The sequence below is a fragment of the Lygodium microphyllum genome, chromosome 11, assembly GCF_053477565.2.
Source record: "Lygodium microphyllum isolate KBCC chromosome 11, Lygodium_microphyllum_v1.1.10, whole genome shotgun sequence".
Lineage (NCBI taxonomy): Eukaryota > Viridiplantae > Streptophyta > Polypodiopsida > Schizaeales > Lygodiaceae > Lygodium > Lygodium microphyllum.
This window is the reverse complement of record NC_141145.1, coordinates 58,620,728-58,640,469: the sequence shown is the minus strand read 5'-3', so window position 1 is coordinate 58,640,469 and position 19,742 is coordinate 58,620,728. Positions and strand designations below refer to the sequence as shown.

At 39.2% G+C, this 19,742-nt stretch overlaps 1 pseudogene; it reads right to left on the bottom strand.

Annotated features, from left to right (window-relative positions):
- Positions 1 to 10,915: 10,915 nt before the first annotated feature.
- Positions 10,916 to 19,361, bottom strand: LOC148028855 (uncharacterized; annotated as a pseudogene).
- Between the last annotated feature and the right edge of the window lie 381 nt (positions 19,362 to 19,742).

The following is a 19,742-nucleotide window of genomic DNA, read 5'->3' as shown; positions in this document are numbered from 1 at the left end:
GCATCAGCCATAAACCATTTTCAGCCTTGATTACCTTAATACCCAAAAAGTACTTCAATTCACCTAGATCTTTCATATCAAATTCAGATTTCAGCATCTTCATTACATGCTGTATGCCCAAGTCATCGTCACCAGTGATTATCAAATATCAACATATATGACCAGCACTACTAAGCCACTGTCAGTCTTCTTTGTAAACATGCAGTGATCAGCCCTACCAACAGTAAATCCCAACCTCTACAAGCAGTTACTGATCCTAGCATGCCAAGCTCTCGGAGCCTGCTTCAGCCCATACAGTGCCTTTTTCAGCTTGCATACATAATGCTAAAAATCAGGGTGAACATACCCTTCTAGCTGAACCATATAGACATCCTCTGCTAAGTTAGCGTTAAGAAATGCATTCTTAACATCCATTTTCTGTAATTTCCATCCTCTAGCAGCAGCCAAAGCAATCACAGTGCATATGGTTGCCATTCTGGCAACAGGGCTGAATGTTTCATAATCAAGTCCATATTGTTGGGTATACCCCTTAGCAACCAGCTGTTGAGATGACAAGTTCAACACATGCGGACATTGATGATGGAGCGCCTGGTTAGATGGGTCCACACGTCTACACTTAGCATGTCGGTGGTCATTATGATTCTCACATGGCCACTGACTCATTACTTATTATATTCAGGTTGTTACACTTATTTATAACTGGTATAGTTATAGCACTAGTCGACTAGTGTAGTCGGTTATGCATTGTTTGACTTCGTAGGCCACTTTCGTTTATGTTGTATCTTATCTATACTTTGTGTATATTGTAAAGCGTGTGGAAGAAGAAGAAGAAACCAGCAAGAAAACGTTTTGGCCTCCATCTCTCTTCTTGTCTCTTGAGTGAGCTTCTCCTTGTGCATTCTGTGTGTGTTCGACGCAGCATCTTGAGCAAGTCCCCCCACCATGTGATTCTTGACATGGTATCAGAGCCACGCCACTGAGAGAGGCTGATTTCAAATGCTGAAGTGAAGGAGAAGAAGCAAGGTTCGAGCAAGCAAGCCACGGGTAAGAAGCTCTCCCATCCTTCCACTCTTTCTCTTGGATAGTGCCTGTGGAGGCATCGGAAGCAGGGCAGAACAAAAATCTCAGATTGCAGTGAGATTTGGTGTGTGCAAAGAGCATTGTATATTCTGCAGATTCATCCCTTAAGGGCTTTTCCACAGTTATTTTGGGCATCTGAGGCCGTTTCAGGCCTCGTTTTAGAGACACAAGGTTGTGGACAGCAGTTTCATGGTACACTGTGATTTCGACTGTTTTGATCGAAAGTGGGTGCGCAGGTTACAGATTATGAATCTGTAATTCTTGAGGTGTTTTCAGGAAGCAAGCATAAGGTTTATCTGCAAACATGTTGCAGATTGCATGTATTGTTGAGTAGATAGTGAAAAAGGCTGTCCGGTGTATTGCTGTGCACTACAGGTCGAGGGTTGCAGAAGATTTGCTTGCTGTTTGGTATTAGTTTTGTGATAATGGCAGAGAACAGTGGAAGCCCCATCATTGAGAAGCTCGACAAGAACAACTACCCTTCATGGAAGTTCCGTGTCACGAACTTCCTTATTGGAAAAGGCCTCTACGAGTTTGTTTCAGGTGAAGAAAAGGAGCCAGAGGTGAGTGATCCTTCGACTCTGCAGAAGAGACAAAGACACGGAAGGAATGGAATGCAAAAGACAAGAAGGTCATGTATTGGCTATCTGCAGTAATTGACAAAAATATGCTGGGACATCTTAGAAATGCAGAGAATTAATATGCAGCTTGGACCATACTTGAAAGTATGTTTTTCGTAAATACAAAGGCACGAAAGATTCAACTCAAGCAAGAGTTGAATACATTGAAGAAAGGGAAGATGTCTATCAATGAGTATGCACTGAAGGTAAGGAGCATTGCAGATGCATTGGCAGCGATTGATGCAATGCTCGATGATAATGATTTGGTGTCATCTACCTTGGGTGGACTTAACAATGAAAAGGCTTGGAAGTCTTTTGTAATTTCCGTATATGTCAGAAAGCCATTTCCTGATTTTGATGAGTTGGTCTCCCTTATGATCACTGAAGAGATCAACATGCAGAGTGAGACATCTGAAAGAAGTGGTGAAAAGGTCCAAGCTTTCTACTCCAGTTCAAGAAGGGGACGTGGCAGGTTCTCTTCAAGAGGCCATGGTACAGGACGTGGTAGTGACAACCAGCAAAACATATTGAATTAGCAATTTGGCGATATGCAGGTTTCAGGAGGTCGTGGTAACTTTAGAGGCAGGGGGAGCTTTAGAGGAAGAGATGGATGGCAGAACAGAGGCTCTAACAACTTTGGTATTGTGTGTCATTACTGTGGCAAAACAAGTCATATTTCAGCCCAATGTTATGCTAAGAAAGATGATATTCGCAGTGGTAAGTTGCAGCAAGGAAACTATGCATCGTCTTCATGACATAATGAAGACAAAAATGAACGTCTGTTTGTTATGCAGCATATGCTGAATGCTGTTACAGGAAAGGGAACACATGATGATGTTTGCTATGTTGATTCAGGTGAATCCAATCATATGACCAGCCATGCAGAATGGTTTGGAGAGATGCAGGATTTGCAAAATGCAGGTTATGTGCAGACGGGTGATGATTCATGCCACCCAATTTCACACATTGAAAAAGTTCCATTGTCCTTGCATGATGGTAAGACAAAGAGTTTTTCAGATGTATTACATGTGCCATCTATTACAAAGAACTTGGTGTCAGTCGGTCAAATGTAGAGCAAGGGCTGCAAGTCAGATTTAATGCAAAGGGCTGCTTTGTAGAAGACTTCAATGACAAGTGTAGGTTGGTAGCAAAGGGAAGTAGAGTTGGACGTATGTTTACTCTCGATGCTAGAATTCTTGCTATGAATGCTAAAGGAAAAGTTGTTGTTACAGATATTGAAATTTGGCACAAATGCATTGGACATGCAAATGTACAAAGGCTGAAATTAATGCAGTCCAAAGGGTTGGTTATAGGTTTTCCTACATTTAGAGTTGCAGAATTTCATAAGGTATGCGAAGCATGTCAGTTTGGTAAGCAGGCAAGACAACCCTTTTCACATGAGAGAGATGTAAGCAGAAATATCCTTGATGTTGTGCATACAGACATTTGGGGGCCTACACAAAATGTATCTCTTGGAGGCAGTTCATACTTTGTCACATTCATTGATGATTGTTCTAGAAAGTTGTGGGTATATTTTATGAAGGAAAAGAGTGAAGCGTTTGAGCACTTTAGAACTTTCAAGGCTGCAGTTGAAAGAGAAACATGCTTGAAATTAAAGTGGTTGAGGTCACATGGAGGGGAAGAGTACCTCTTGAATGAGTTCAGTGATTTTCTGAGGTCTCATGGGATAAAGAGACAGTTTACATGCAGGTATATCCCACAGCAAAATGGGGTTGCAGAAAGGAAAAACAGGCATATTGCAGAAGTTGCACGTGCCTTGATGACTGAAAAGAATATGCCTAAGCATTTTTTGTCTGAAGCTGTTCATACTGTTGTTTATATTATGAACAGAACTCCCACAACTGCAGTTCATGGTATGACCCCTAAAGAATGTTTTACAGGTAAGAAGCCTGATATCTCACACTTGAAAGTGTTTGGCTGCATTGCGTATATTCATGTGCTAGATGAGTTGCGGAAGAAACTAGATCCAAAGGCTAAAAAGTGTGTCTTTATTGGATACTCTTTAGAGCAGAAAGGGTATCGCTGTTACAACCCTGTCACATGTAAGTTCAGAGTGAGCAAGGATGTAATCTTTGATGAAATGAGTAGTTGGTATGCATCTAGTGGTGATGCATTGGATGATGATGATGATCATGACACTCATGTGCAGGCTGAAAAGCAAGAATCACGAACTCTTAGTGGACCAGAGACATCATTTGGTAGTCCTTGTTCTAGGAGACTAAGGAGTACCTCTACATCTTCAGGTGCATCTAGTAGCACTACAGGTAAAGACAAAGGAAAGAATAAAGTCTCAGAAGGCATTGATGCAGTTCTTGATGGAGACTCCAGTGGCTCAGAGAGCTTGGATGATGAGCTTGGCATTTCTTCAGTGAGGACTCCAAGTGTGCAGAGAGCATGCGTTAATGCAAAGACTCCATTGAGTGATCCAGTGGTACGTAAGTCTAGCAGGGTGAGATACCCTGTTAAAAGATTTGGTTTTGAAGGTTATGTAGCTCACCATTATGCTTATATGGTGAAACTAGATGAAGATGTTGAGCCCACATGTTTTGAGGAGACTGTTGGTCATGCTCATTGGGATGCAGCAATGGATGAGGAGATGGCTGCATTAGAGGCCAATGATGTTAGATATGATCAATGCCCTACCCTCATTAGGTGCTACCAATGATCCATGGTGCTCAAAGTTGTAAGGCCCCCATTATGAGGAGAAGCCAAATGTGAGCCTGAACATTGATTGAGTCCTAACTTATATATTAGATGAGGTCTATGTGACCGGATGGCAAAAAGGTGACTGTTGTGGGTCTAATATTTGGGTTAGACGGAGTGGTTAAGCTGGTAGCAACTCGAGGCGCATTGCATCGAGTTGCGGGGTAAGGGAGTTAAAAGGGGCCCCTATTGTGGGGTTCGGGGGCCGCGGAAGCGGCCCCTAGCTGGGGGGTCATAGGGGGGCTAGTGGCCCCCCTGGCAGGGGTCTGGGGGCGGCACCCCCGGCCTGATGGTAAAGGGAATATTCCCTGGCCGACTAGTGGAGGCTCATATAGTAGGTCGGCCAGCAAGCCGATCTAACGACCTTCGTAGGCTATAAAAGCTAAACCCCTTCGCAGCCATCTATCACTCATCTTTCACCTAGTCAGAGTTGTTGTTCCAACTAGCCTTAAGCTCTTCACCTATCTTTTGTCTAGATCTCCATCTAAGCTTCACACAATGGAAGCACACAGGTGGACAGAGCCATCTTTGTATCAGTTGTTTGGAGTTAAAGAATTTATTGATTCTCCTCTTTTCTGTTGTGTACTCTCTATCTCTTTCTCAGATTCTGTTCGCTGCGCCGTGTAATATTTTACAAATAAGACTTGGGATCTAGTATCATTTTCGAAGGGCAAGAAAGCTATTGGATGTAAGTGGGTTTACAAGATTAAGCACAATGCAGATGGTTCTATTAGTAGGTACAAAGCTAGGCTGGTTGCAAAAGACTATGCCCAGACATATGGCATAGATTATGATGAAACCTTCAGTCCAGTTGCTAGGATGGCAACTGTCAGACGTGTGATTTCTTTGGCAGCAGCCAAAGGTTGGAGGTTGCAGCAAATGGATGTGAAGAATGCCTTCTTGCATGGTGATCTGCAGGAAGAAGTGTATATGGATCAGCCACCAGCAGGTTATGAAGATTTAGAGCATCCCACGTATGTGTGCAGGTTGAAGAAGGCGCTCTATGGGCTCAAGCAAGCACCTAGAGTATGGTCTGACAAGATCAGAGAGTATCTTGTCAATATTGGCTTTTATGTTTCTGATGCTGATCACTCACTTTATGTGAGAAAGGGAGATGCAGGTTTGGTCATCATAGTCATCTATGTGGATGACTTGATTATTACAGGTAATAATGATAGTGGGATAACTGAAGTCAAGGATTTTTTGAAGAAGAAGTTTGAGATGAAGGATTTAGGTGAGCTAAGGTACTTCCTTGGCATTGAGGTGATCAAATGTGATGATGGTATATGGCTGTCCCAAAGACAGTATGGCTTGGATATGTTGTCCAAGTATGGTATGACAGCATGCAAACCACTTTCTGTCCCGTTGGAGCAGAATGTAAAGTTGAGTGTTGATGTTGGGGATGAGATAGAAGACCCTACTATGTTCAGGAGGATAGTGGGAAGTTTGATCTACATGACCATTACAAGGCCAGACTTGAGCTACGCTGTTGGTCTTGTGAGTCAGTTTATGCAAGTACCTAGAAAGCCACATTTGGATGCAGTCAGACGCATATTGAGATATGTGAAGTCCACATTACATTATGGACTTCTCTATGAGGCAGGTATAGATGTACAGGTGTTTGGATACACAAATGCAGATTGGGCTGGTAGTATGTCTGATAGAAGATCTACCAGTGGATACATGTTCTCTCTTGGTAGTGCGGCAGTTACTTGGAGCAGCAAAAAGCAATCTACAGTTGCTTTGTCGAGTACAGAGGCTGAGTATAGAGGTGCTGCTGTTGCAGCATGTGAGGTAGTATGGCTATAGATGTTATTGGCTGATTTGGAGATGCAAGTGGAAGGTCGAGTTGTCATTTATTGTGACAACATGAGCAGTATATAGTTGGCTAGGAACCCTGTGTTCCATGCCAGGACAAAATATATTGAGGTACACTACCACTTTGTGAGAGAGAAGGTACTAGCAGGTGAGATTAACTTGGTGTATGTCAGCACACAAGATCAGATAGCTGACATCTTCACAAAGGCATTGGGTATAGAGAAGCTTCAAAAGTTTCGAAGCTTACTTGGAGTTGTAGAGACGCAGTTGAGCTTGAGGGGGAGTGTTGAGATGACAAGCTCAACACATGCGGACATTGATGATGGACCGCCTGGTTAGATGGGTCCACACATCTACACTTAGTACGTCAGTGGTCATTATGACTCTCACATGGCCACTGACTCATTACTTATTATATTCAGGTTGTTACACCTATTTACAGCTGGCATAGTTATAGCGCCAGTCGACTAGTGTAGTCGGTTATGCATTGTTTGACTTCGTAGGCCACTTTCCTTTATGTTGTATCTTATCTATACTTTGTGTATATTGTAAAGTGTGTGGAAGAAGAAGAAGAAACCAGCAAGAAAACGTTTTGGCCTCCATCTCTCTTCTTGTCTCTTGAGTGAGCTTCTCCTTGTGCATTCTGTGTGTGTTCGGCGCAGCATCTTGAGCAAGTCCCCCCACCACGCGATTCTTGACACCAGCATGGCTTTGTACCTTTCCACACTGCCATCTGACTTGCATTTGATTCTGTAGACCCATTTGCAGCCAATGGTCTTTTTTCCTTTAGGTAGTGGCACAAGATCCCATGTCTTATTTTCAGCCAAGGCATTCATTTCTTCATCTATAGCTACACACCAATTCTCATTTTCCACTGCTTCAGCATATGTACCTGGTTCTTTGATCTCCATCACTTTTGTCATGAAAGCATAATGCTTTGCAGTGTAGCCACTATATGTCAACCTGTCAATAGGGTATCTAACCCTTTGTGAGCGTCTAAGCTGTGGTGCACTGCTCGATTCCCCTCTCTCATGAGGCGGAATGTACCTGCTCTGCCTTGCGCCAGGTGTATAGGCAGTTGGAATACCAAGTTCACTGTCTAAAGTGTCAGTAGACTCATATCTAGAAGTCATCCTACCAGGTGTCATCATCCCAGATACATCCTCAATAACTTTCTCTTTTCCTTTGTCCACGACATCATATCTCCCCCTGACTGACATATTGGTGTCAGTGGATGGTGAGCTCCTCAATCTCTCTGTCCATGGAGATACTGTCTGACTACTAGGTCCTGTCATAGCAGTGCTCTGCTGCATATCAATTGTAGATACATGAGTGGAAGGCATATCCGATGGCACTATTGCCGGTGATACATACCAAGAACCCATCTCATAAAAAATAACATCCTTGCTCACCAAGGTCTCCCTAGTAGAGGGATCATAGCATTTCGTATGCCTTCTTCTCTTGTGAATATCCAATGAAAACACACTTATGCGCTTTTGGATCCAGCTTCTTCCTTTTTTCATCTGGAATATACACATAAGCAAGATAGCCAAAGACTTTCATGTGACTTACATCTGGCTTATAGCCATACAGCTTCTCAAACATTGTCATCTCATGAATACCTGCAGTGGGAGTCCGATTCAAGATATACATGGCTGTCATAACAGCCTCAGCCCAATAATAGAGTGGCATCTTCTTCTCATTCATCATGGCATGAGCAGCTTCCATCAATACCCTATTCTTCCTTTCAGCTACCCCATTTTGCTGAGGAGTGTAGCTGCAGGTAAGTTGCCTACGTATGCCATTTTCAGCCAGAAATTTGTCAAACTCATTTGAGACATACTCCCCACAACTATTTGACCTCAAGCAAGAGATATAGCAGTCAAATTTCTTTTCAACGCTTTTTAAACTGCTGAAAAACAGGAAACACCTCATCCTTTGTCTTCAGAATGTAAACCCAAGTATAGCGACTGTAATCATCAATGAATGTAACATAATACTTCGAGTCTCCCATGGATGCATTATGGGCTGGCCCCCAAACATTAGAGTGCACTAACTACAACGAATGTGTACTCTGCCTTACATGCCTGACAAATGGCAACCTTGACTGCTTACCAAACTGGCAAGCATCACATACATGACCAATATCTAAATATTGGAACTTGGTAAACCTATAACAAGCTGTTTTTTCTGCATAATTTGCAGCCTTTGCAAATTTACATGCCCCACTCTCTTGTGCCAAATTTCCAAGTCTCTGATAATGCTAGAACCATGGGCAAACATGGCTGAATTCAGCTCTGGCAAGGTAGCATCAAGAGTAAACATTCTGCCATTCATGTGACCACGAGCTATCAACTTGCATCCATTGCCAAACTCTTCAATAAAGCAACCATGCTTGTTGAATCTAACTTGCAAGTTCCGCTCAACAGACAGTAGGTTCTTCGTAATCGAAGGAACATGCAATACATCATGCAAATTTTTCTTTTTGCCATCATGAACCACAAGAGGCACTTTGCCTTTATGCTCAATGCCATGCTGCGTGTCACCACCTGTACAGACATAGCCATTTTTTTCAGCCACCATATCAATGAACCAATCACCATGAGGAGTCATATGGTTCGATGCCCCTAAATCAATGTACCAAACTGCATCATCAGTGCATTTTTCAGCAACTCTATCTTTTACATACTGCATGGCAAACAATCTATCTTCTGAAGTATCATCTGCCTGACTAGATGTAGCAAAATGCCCATGTTGTTTGCCTTTCTGATTGCCCTACTTCTTCCAGCAGTCCTTGGCAATATGTCCATACTTTTCTCAATAATGACAATCCTTATCCTTGTTCGGATTGTCAGATGGATGCTACTGTTGCCAGGAGCCTCTACCTCTAGGGCTAGATCTCCCCTTGCCTCTGAGATTTCCACCACTTCTTGCATTCGATATCTGCTGATTGTTATTGCCATAGGATGCATTTTGTTGGCCTCGTCTGCCAAATCCATAGCCTCTACCGGTTTCCACGACCACGTTGATTGGAATAGAAAACTGCATCCTTGTTTTTAGAATTGCTAGATTCTGTAGCCAAACCAAGCTTAACCTCTTCATGGATAAGCAATGCAACTAGCTCATTGAAATCAAGCATTTCAGCCCGCACATATACAGAAGTGTCAAAAGACTTATAGTCAGGCCCCAAGCCATTCAAGGTCACATCAACCATGTCTTCATCTTCAACCTGTGAACCAACAGATGCCAGCTGATCCGCAATGGTCTTAACCTCCGTGACATAATTCTGTATAAATATGCTCTTCCTCTCCATGTTGTTGAACTTCTGCTTCAACTATATCTTCCTGGCACTTGTTGTTATGGCATAGTACTTGACCAAAATGTCCCATGCATTCTTAGGAGAGCTGCAATTCATTATTTGCATTACCATGGCATCTAAGATACATAAAGAGAGCCAGTGCAAGACTCTACGAGCTCTTTTTGTCCAAGCTCGGTGTAATCGTCTCTTATCAGCCGTAGGTTGATCTAGGAGCTCAGGTTCAGCTTTCGCTCTAGTCACCAACTCCCAATAGCCTTTCCCTATTAAGAAGTTCTCCATGCGGAACTTTCATATGGCATAATTGTTACTGTCAAGCTTTTCCCCCACTATCTGGGTTATGTTGTCAATCCTTTCTGCATTTGCCATGTTGTACTAAATGCTATTTAGTCACTGCTTGTGACTTCCTGCAAGCCAACAAGTCACTCTGACCAACCTCAGTCCTTAACTGTTTATGAAAGTTTTTACAACTATTCTCTACAAAAAACCAGGGTATTTCAACCCTTTACAACCTCAAAAACATCCACAAACATGTGGTATAACCCATAGGTACATCAGTCACTACATAGACTTTGCAGGTATTGTAAAAGAGAATACGCAGTCTGAAACCTATAATTTTTCAGTAAACCAGCAGTGAATTTACTATCAAAAACCACTTTAAAACATGTCATACATGCTCCAAACTTTCCCAGACATTTGCTGGTATATGTAGGCAACTAGACATAGTCATAGGGGCACCAAACAGTGCATATTCAGCAAAGTGACATAAATCTGCTCACACATTGTATACAGCCAATAAACTAAACCAAGATTTAAATCAGCCCAAGATATCCTCAATCCACTTCATACACATGCCACTGTGTGTACAGGTCAATACATGACCAAACAACCATCCGTAGACACTCTATCTGTAAGAGGCAATGTCATATACTGCGTTCACTGTTTATGATAGCCAATACCCTGTGAATACATTTGTTTCCAGATTCAGATTTCAATTTTTAAGAGCCTTCAATGCTCATCTCAATGCTCATAGCATTCAACAATCATATCCCGTACCGTACAACTCCCTGTAGGTAACGAAAGGCATGTATTGCTTCAAGGCCAATGAGTATATAATATTGACAGTTTTATGACAGTTTTCAGCCTGTCATTGGCTTTCCAAAACTGAGCATTTCAGTCAAAAATTTCAGTCCACAACCATGTCAGACAATGCATATGGTTCCCAGATTATGTATATGCTTCAACAAGTTCTCCAGAGCATGCCAAGGAGCTCAAGGCTCTTGAATAGAGTCAAGTGTATGCTATATACTCACTGATTACAACAGTTCTTCACTATTTTCAGACCTATGGTCAACTGTTACAGCTCATAGATGAGCTCATGATCAAGTACTGACACATCCAAGACTTCAATGACCTTCCAGAGAGCATAGACAAGCCATGTATCAGTCATGGATGATGGAGTTGATGATTTGTAGACCATGAGGGCAGCAACATAAACAGGCGCAGTTCACACAGCCTATAGATCTAATTCCAGCAGCTACTATTGATGGTAATGATGATGATGAGCACTCAAATATGCTCAAGGGTGCTCCCCAAAGCTCCCACAGAAGCCTCAAACACTATCGTCGTTATATGTGTTGCTATCAGCGTCGCAAATGTGATGCTGATAGTGATGCAAATATCGACGCTGATAGCGACTATTCTATGGCATTGCTAATACCAACATTTTTTGCGATGATGGGGGCGAATTTCTTTATGAACATTTTTGTCTCTTTGAACGTCGGTATAAGGCCTGTATCTTGTAGTGTGTGATGCAATCTAATACATGGTGTGGAAAGTGCCATCAAGCAGGACATTTAGCCACTAAATGTACCAAAAAACCAACCATCCTTGGAGTCTTGTATTCATACTATTTAAGGAAGAACCATACAAAGAATATTTGCTCTTTGAAGGAGATACATGAAAGAAGGAAGAAAGATGAAGAAGAAAGATTCAACTTGTTGGAATCAAAGATGACCATCCACAATGTTGGACCAAAGCCTAGAGAGTTAGGTCCTAATTTTGGCCCAAGGAGGTTTCCCTCTCAGAGTTATAAAGGACAATATTCTGGCAGTGGTGGAGTGTTACAAATGCGAAGATAAGGGACACATCTCACCAAATTATCCAAACCCTAGAAGGTTCATAGACTACAAACCCTTATGTAGCCAATGCAAAGAAGAAGACCACACGGCAAAAGACTATCCCAGTCCGGATCTTATGAAAGCTACCTTTGATACCCAACAAAAGACCCAAGAACCTGCCTCCAACTTGGTGGAATTGAAAGTTGCCACAATAATACATCCCAAGAAAAGAGAACCCACAGTTCTAAAAGAGAACATTCCCTCTACCAAAATGATGAAGTTCAATATTCCAAAAGAGATATAGAACAATACCGAACACAATTGTATAGTATAGACCTGTCTAGCAGTACAGATGAATATAGAGACAATTACAGAGATAAAATCAGAGTTCCAAGAGATAGAGGATGCAAAAGTACCTCTAGTAATAGAAGAAGTGTAGATGTTGCTGCTCCTAGAGGAAAAAGGGAATATAAAAGTGGGTGTTGCCCCATTTCCTAGCCCATTAGAGAAGCCTGTGGTGGATCCTATCAAAGAATATGACTTGGTCAAAGACTAAACACCTTCAAACCAAAACCTAACATTTTGACAGTTTGCTAATGTTGTCTCCTAGCTATTGCAAGAAATTCAAAAGCATACTGACAAGAAAACAAGGCCTAAGGATTGCTCCTACAACATTCCCCAAGTCTAATAAAGACCCAAAACATATGAAAGCTGTGGATGTGGCTAACACCTTCTTGGATCCTGGTACCTCATAGATTGGCATGTTGATTGAAGGATGCTTTATAGTAGATGTATTGATTGATGGAGGTTCATCAGTGAATATAATGATGGTTGTGACAATGAAGGATCTAGGCTTGCAAGGTATGCAACCTACACGATGGCTTATCAGACTGGTAGATCAAAGTAGAATTAAGCCTTTGGGTATTCTCCCATACATCAAGACAACCATTGCAAGAAGAGATTATTGACTAACCTATTTGGTGTTAAAATCAAATTCCTAAGGTACCTCATATCCTCAGCTGCTTTTGGAAAGACCATGGCTTTTTGAAGCAAGCATGGACAAATTGGTTCAAAAGAACCCTAACCCTCGGCAAAGGACCCAACAAAGTCGTGCTAAAGTTGTATGGCTCGCAAAAAGGTAATGGATCCACTTCCATTCAATTCTTAACAAAATCCTCCAACAAAGCAATAGATGGCACATTAGGAGAGGAAGAAGCTGCCATATAGATCTTTCTCAAGAAAACAAAGGCAGAGTCCCTGATAGTGGGCACTGTAAGCTAACTCTTGAAAGAAGCAAAGTCTTTTTCAATGGGTGAATAGCTCTTGCCTAAACCTAGAATGACTTTGGAAGTCACCTCTGAGAGTGAGATAGAGGCATGGATGTATTGTTCTCCCTATTACATGGCCATAGCAAAAGCAGAGACAGAGATACACATAGAAGCAGAGATAGATGCAAAAGTAGCAAGTAGAGAGGATATAATAGAGAGTTTGTTCTTCTCTTAGAGAGTCCCTACTAGGCAGAGATAGAGTCTAAAGAGGTTGATGATGATATTGTAGAAGAAGATTATGAAAGAAAATTGGAAGGATCTATCCATCTTGAAGAGGATACAAATGAGAAAGAAGTTCTAGAGGCTATAGAAACCAAAGATCCCATGTTGTTAGACAGAATGACTCTGGTACCCTTTGGATTAGTAAATGAGTCACATCATATGAAAAACATCCATAAGAAATGGATTAAGAAAAATAAGAAATTCTCCCATAGATTTATTACAACAAAACTTCAACTCATTCTTTATATTCTTCATCAAAGGAACAAGAGAACACAAAGGAATGCTCCACTTTGAATGGAAATCATTACATAGTATTCATCTTCAATAGCTTCATAGTTTTCATAGTCTCTCTCATAATCTCTCACTCACCATAGATACATTGTTTTGCATAGAAAATTGGCTATCTCTCAATATCTATCTCTCTCACACATTATCTCTCTCAATAGTACATTGAAATAATCAAGAATAATAATCTAAAATCCCCCTTTGGCCGTGGATACCCTCCCAAGAGGTATGTTTGATATGAAAGTTCACTAGAGCCACTACAATGTCCTTTTGCATTTGAGATATTTTGAACTTTTACTCATCTCTTACAAGGATTAGAAAACTTTCCCAAGCTACACATTCATCCAAGAACACTAACATAGGCATACAGAGCAAAAACAAAACAAAAATAGAGGCTCTACTACAGGTTAACAAAAAGTCATCAGAGAGCATTTAGCTCAACTAAAACCATTCAAAACCATCAATAATCATTTAATAAGCTTCCAAAAAATTTCAAACTCCATCAATCATCATTCCATCCTCTCATATAGAAGGAAAAAAAAACAAAGTAAAAGTTAAACAAAACCAATTAGAACCTCTCAAACACTCAACAAAACATTTCAGCACATCATATCTCCACTAAAAAACATCATAAGCTTCTCAAACATATCCAACCTTGTCCAAAACTCTCTCAAAGACTTTTAAAAAAATCAATTATCATTCAAATCATACAAAAAACACCCAAAAATCCAATTTAAAAAAACCAAAAAACTCAATCATATCAACCCTCAACACATAAACTAGTCACTAAGGCATTTGAGAGTATTTGGAAGCATTGATTATGCTTATATAGCTAATAAGAATAGGAAGAAATTGGACTCAAAATATGTCAAATGTGGTCTCATGGGTTATATTAATGTCACCAAGATATACAAGTCATATGATCTTAAAACAAAAGGAGTCTATTTGCATCTAAAGATGTTATGGTGGATGAATATGCAAGATTGAAAGATATTGCAAGCGATACAACATAAAAGAGTGTTAAAAAAAACTTCTCTATATATTTGATGCCATATGCCAATTTTCCATTTAGAAGAAACACAAGGAGTTGATTTAGACACTCGGGGAAGTTACTATATGTATATCCTCTACATCATGTGCATTCAAGGCCTATTTATAAATATCCTTGTCTGTGAATTTTTCTTGAATAAAACATAACCCTTTTCTATTCAATTTGTAGATAACCCCTTTATATTACAGCCTTCTTTATGTAAAACATGTATAAAAATGGTGTTTTAAAAATACCTTATTTTGAACCCACGTGATGCACACATATATTCATCAATAACTTACCCGAGTTTAGATAGTAATGGATATGAGGATACAATTGAGGAAGAGCAAATGGATGCTCTTAGAAGTATACAAGACAAAGAAAAGATCCTCAAAGTTTAAAATATTAAATAATAGGAAATTAAATTTCTCAAGTTAAAGAATCCAACTTTCCATTACTTATAAATATTATGCAATAAGAGGAACCTACTTTATATGAAGATGCATGTAGAAAACATGAATGGAAGAAAGCTGTGGATGAGGAAATGCATGCTTTGTATAAAAATGAAACTTGAGATTTGTGTGAGTTTTTCCAAGGAAAGAAAGCAATTCACTATAAATGATTTTATGAGATCAAGTATAACAAATAATGGAAGATTGAAAGGCGTAAAGCTATGCTAGTTGCCAAAGAAATCTCTCAAAAACATGAGGTAGATTATGATGAAACATAAAATTAAATTGCCAAAATGAATTTAATCCTTCTCATTTTTCTTGTTACCATAAATAAATGGAATACATATCAAATGGATATACACAATGCTTTCTTAAATGAAACTCTAAAAGAAGAGGTATATATGGCCCAACTACCTAGTCATACAAAAGCAAAGCAAGAAAACTTGGTTTGCATTTTAAAGAAAAGCTTATATGGGCTGAAACAAGCACCTAGATCATGGTATGCAATGATTGATCAACACTTTACCATTACTAATTTAAGTAAGAGCAATGCAAATCGTACAATCTACTACAAGCTATGCACATGTGACATTGTGTTGGTACTTTTATAAGTGGAAAATTTGTTGATTTATTGGGAGCAATGAAAGTATGATTGCTGAAGAAAAATCTAAAATTTCTTAAATATTTGACATGAAAGATTTGGGAATCACACATTGCATTATTGGCATTGAAGTTCACAAGTTTGAAGAAGCAACCTTTATCTCCCAAAAAAAGTATGTTGTTGAAATTCTAGACCAATTCAGCATGTCCAACTATCATCCTATTAGAACTCCCATGGAATCCAATATGAAGCTCTCTAATTAAGGATGAAAAAAGAGCTAATTTTGATGCTTCAAAGTATAGGTCTTTGATTAATATATTGATTTATCTTATTATTACTAGACCAAATATATGTTATAAAGTAAACAACTTGGCTCAATTATGCAAGCTTCTAGAATGTTTTATTGGGGTATATCCAAAGAGTGCTTATGTACTTAATGTTACAAGGCATTAGGATCTAGAATATGCTGGAAATAGTGTGTCTTTGCATGGATTTCTAGATTTTGATTGTGCCTCAAACTTGGATGATTTCAAGTCCATATAGGGTATACTTTCTTCTTAGGTAATGGAGCAATTTCATGGGCTTCTAAGAAGAAAAATAGTCTAAGTCTTTCTTCAACAACAGAGGATGAATATAAAGCTCTTCTAACTTCATCTTGTGAGGATTTTTGATTGAGAAGATTTCTAATTGAGATTGAATTTTGTGTTGAGTGTACAAGTATTCCTATCTCATGTGATGGTACTTTAGTAGAAGCTCTTGCAAGGAATCCAATTCATCATATGATAATACTTCAGTAGAGGCTCTTACAAGGAATCCAATTCATGATCAAAGGAAAAAGCATGTTTCTATCAAAGAGAATTTCATTAGGTAGAACATACATGATGGAGAGATTGTATTACAACATTGCAATACACAGGAGAATGTTGATATCTTCACCAAGCCCTTGGGCGGAGAACTCTACATCAAACATACAACTTATCTTGGAATGAAGGAGCTTCCCTTAAGGGAAGGATGAATTAGGAGTAAGGGAAGGATCCTTGGCTCAAAAAATGCATGTTACTAGTAGATAGGGGATTGCTAACTAGTAGATTTAGGATTTCTTATTAGCATACTAGTCACTACTAACTAGCATTGTTATCAGTGAACTAGCACCGCTCACTAACACAGTTAACTAATATACAACAAATTATTGATTAACATGCATGAGCAAAGGGATAAAATTTAGGTATTGAACTTGAGGGAAGGTATTTAAGTATGCAAGTTCAACATTGCTTATTAGCTCACTACTAATTAGAATACAAGCAAACTACTAATTAGCATCCATGCAAACATCTACTAATTAGCATACATGTAAAAAAGTGCTAGTTAGCATACATGAAAATAGCTACTAAATGGCATATAGGTAAAAAGTTTCTAGTTAGCATATATGTAGACAACTTATAATCAACATACAACACACTGGTGCTATTGCACATTCTTAAATAGTATACAAATAGGACACTATTAATCAGTATACAGGTCATGCTAAGTTAGCATACAAAGGAATATTCTTGATGAGGATACTATTGAGGATGATGTTATGAAGATGATATGGTATGAAAAAATATATATTAAGATAATAAAAATGGTGTAATTTATAAGAAAATTAAAAAATAGCATTAGTAAACTTGCTAAAAGATTCTCCTACATATGAACATAAATTTTAAGCAATTACCTTTGTAAAAGGTAATTTTGTAGGGCTAATATCCCAAGATCCAACTATTAAAATTCTATGGTATTAAAAAGATTTCTTTTTTCTCTTAAAGTGATCTCCAACGTTTCTGGTGGGGTTTTCTAAATTCAACTTAGATATCCAAAAATCTAGGTTGCATTATGGCTAGCTGAAAAGTGCAAGAAATCAAGACGACACCTACTTACCTGCTTGGGTAATTGAATGTCTCGAGCTACAACCATAATTTGATAATTGTAATATCAAGAAGAACTGTTCCTTACATCATGGAAAATATACCAACCAAATGTTTTGATGAGATCAGCCTTGATGTAGCACTAGCAACCAAATCTTCGCAACAAAGAAGATATTCGGGATTTTTGGAATTTCCCATCAATATGGGAAAACCAAATCAAAATGGATTTCATGAATTTTGGGAATTTCATTAATTTGGAACTTGGTGCAATTAAACATATTACTGCTTATGGTTGTTTCCAAGAGATTGAAAAAAACTCAAAAAGGTGGTGTTAATAAACACCTTAGTTTTAATATCCTTGAAATATTCAAGGAAAATCTTCTGTAGATGGATTCATGTAGACTTTCTTTAGCCTTCAATACAACCTTTGGGGGAATTTTGTTTTTTTTGGGAGATTTTGTACCTTTCTTCATCCAAGAGAAGACAATGCTATCTATTGTTTCCCATCGTTCAGGATCTTTTTTGTTGCACATCCAATATTTATCCCAACAATTAAAATACACCTCTGCATCTGTAGCATTTTGACGACTACAAACTGGTGCCCAATATTGTATACGTACCTTGTTGAAGTTTTTGGAATGTCTATTTGTATCGACCTCACTTTGTGCAACACCAAGCCATATTGGATATATTGGATTTGAAGGTCTAACAAGCACAAAGTCATCTTTCTTAACATCAAGCATTGGTTCAAATGCATGTTTGGGTCGTTTGCTCAGAGGACCACAATAGTGATCATTCAACTCTTCCAATCCAATGAAGTCATCTGCATTATCTACATCTACATTGGTTACATCACTTTGTGTTCTTGGCCAAAAATCTATGAAAAATAAATCTTCTTGGACATTTGGAGTTTGAAGATCATAGATCATATGTTTCCAATAATCAATCACTGGTGTTATAAACTTTGTGAACTCTGCTTCAGGTCCTTGTACATTTGACCATCTTTCCCAATACTTCAAATAATCTTTAACTCCACTTACTACTTCTTGATGATCCTTAACGTACTCAAACATGGGCAGCAACATTGGAACACCCTTTGGAAGAGTAGGCTTTCCTACAAGGTCTCTCTTCCATAATTCAATGCCACCTTCTCTTGGTAACCAGTCTGGGGACTTTGGATGCATCTTGTATTGCATGACAGGTGTATCTCCTTGCATATAAAACCGAAATTGAAGAGGTTTTGAGTGACCAACAAGTGTATCTTTCGAATCACACAAGTATCCCTCAATGTATCTCTTAGAGTCAGGCACATGTGTCAATAAGAAAGGTGTAGGTCGAGTCATCTGGCATGATTGAAAATGTTGCATAAGATGAGGAAAAGCGAAGGTCATGCTCGTCCTTAGCTTCTCTGAAAATTTGCTGAACATTGCATCGATGTCTTCATGTGTATGACCCACCATGAGAAACCCAAGCTGGATCATCTTGAACGTTTCTCATGCAACAAGCAATGATAGATATGCAAAGAGATAGGGATTTTTGTTTTCTGACCCAGAATTATCAAGTTGAAGAAGTAAGTTCTCTAGCAATCGTTTGAAATGATGATGGTCATCCTATGGTGTATTATCTTCCATGCATGATTTATTTTGTGCAACACCTTGATGGTGGTCTAGTGCTTTTTTCGAGTTGAGGGAATTTAGTAGCACAGAGGTTGATCTTGGTATTCCATCTACTTGTAGATCACCATTTGCATGCCTATGTAGTCGCTCCAAGTTCCTAAAGCACAATGACAATGAGGCAATTGTGAAGTTAGGATCATGAGGCCATAGATCGAGTGAGAAATGTCCATATCTACCTTCTCCATGTCCATGTGAAATCATGCCTATTAAAGAAACTGGTAGTTGAGTAGATCTTTCAGTCTCTTTTGATCGAAGCCTTAACCTAGGGATAGCTGTCTTTTGCTGGTCCATTTTATCATGTATGATGCACAAGTTTTTATCTGGATCTAATGCTGAGGCCAAGCGCCAACTATAGTATATGTTTTGGCAACTTTGTTGTTGTAGCATGTGACATTGACACTTCTTTAGAAGCACATTTCGCTCTTGAAGACACTTTGTTGCTGCAAGTTGCTCTTTGATCTCTGAGCAAATACTACATTTGGAGAACTCACTTGTCTTTGCTAAGGTTACATGCTTGAACTCTGTGTTCCAAATACGATTGAAGGTGGACAAGGACATTTGCTTAC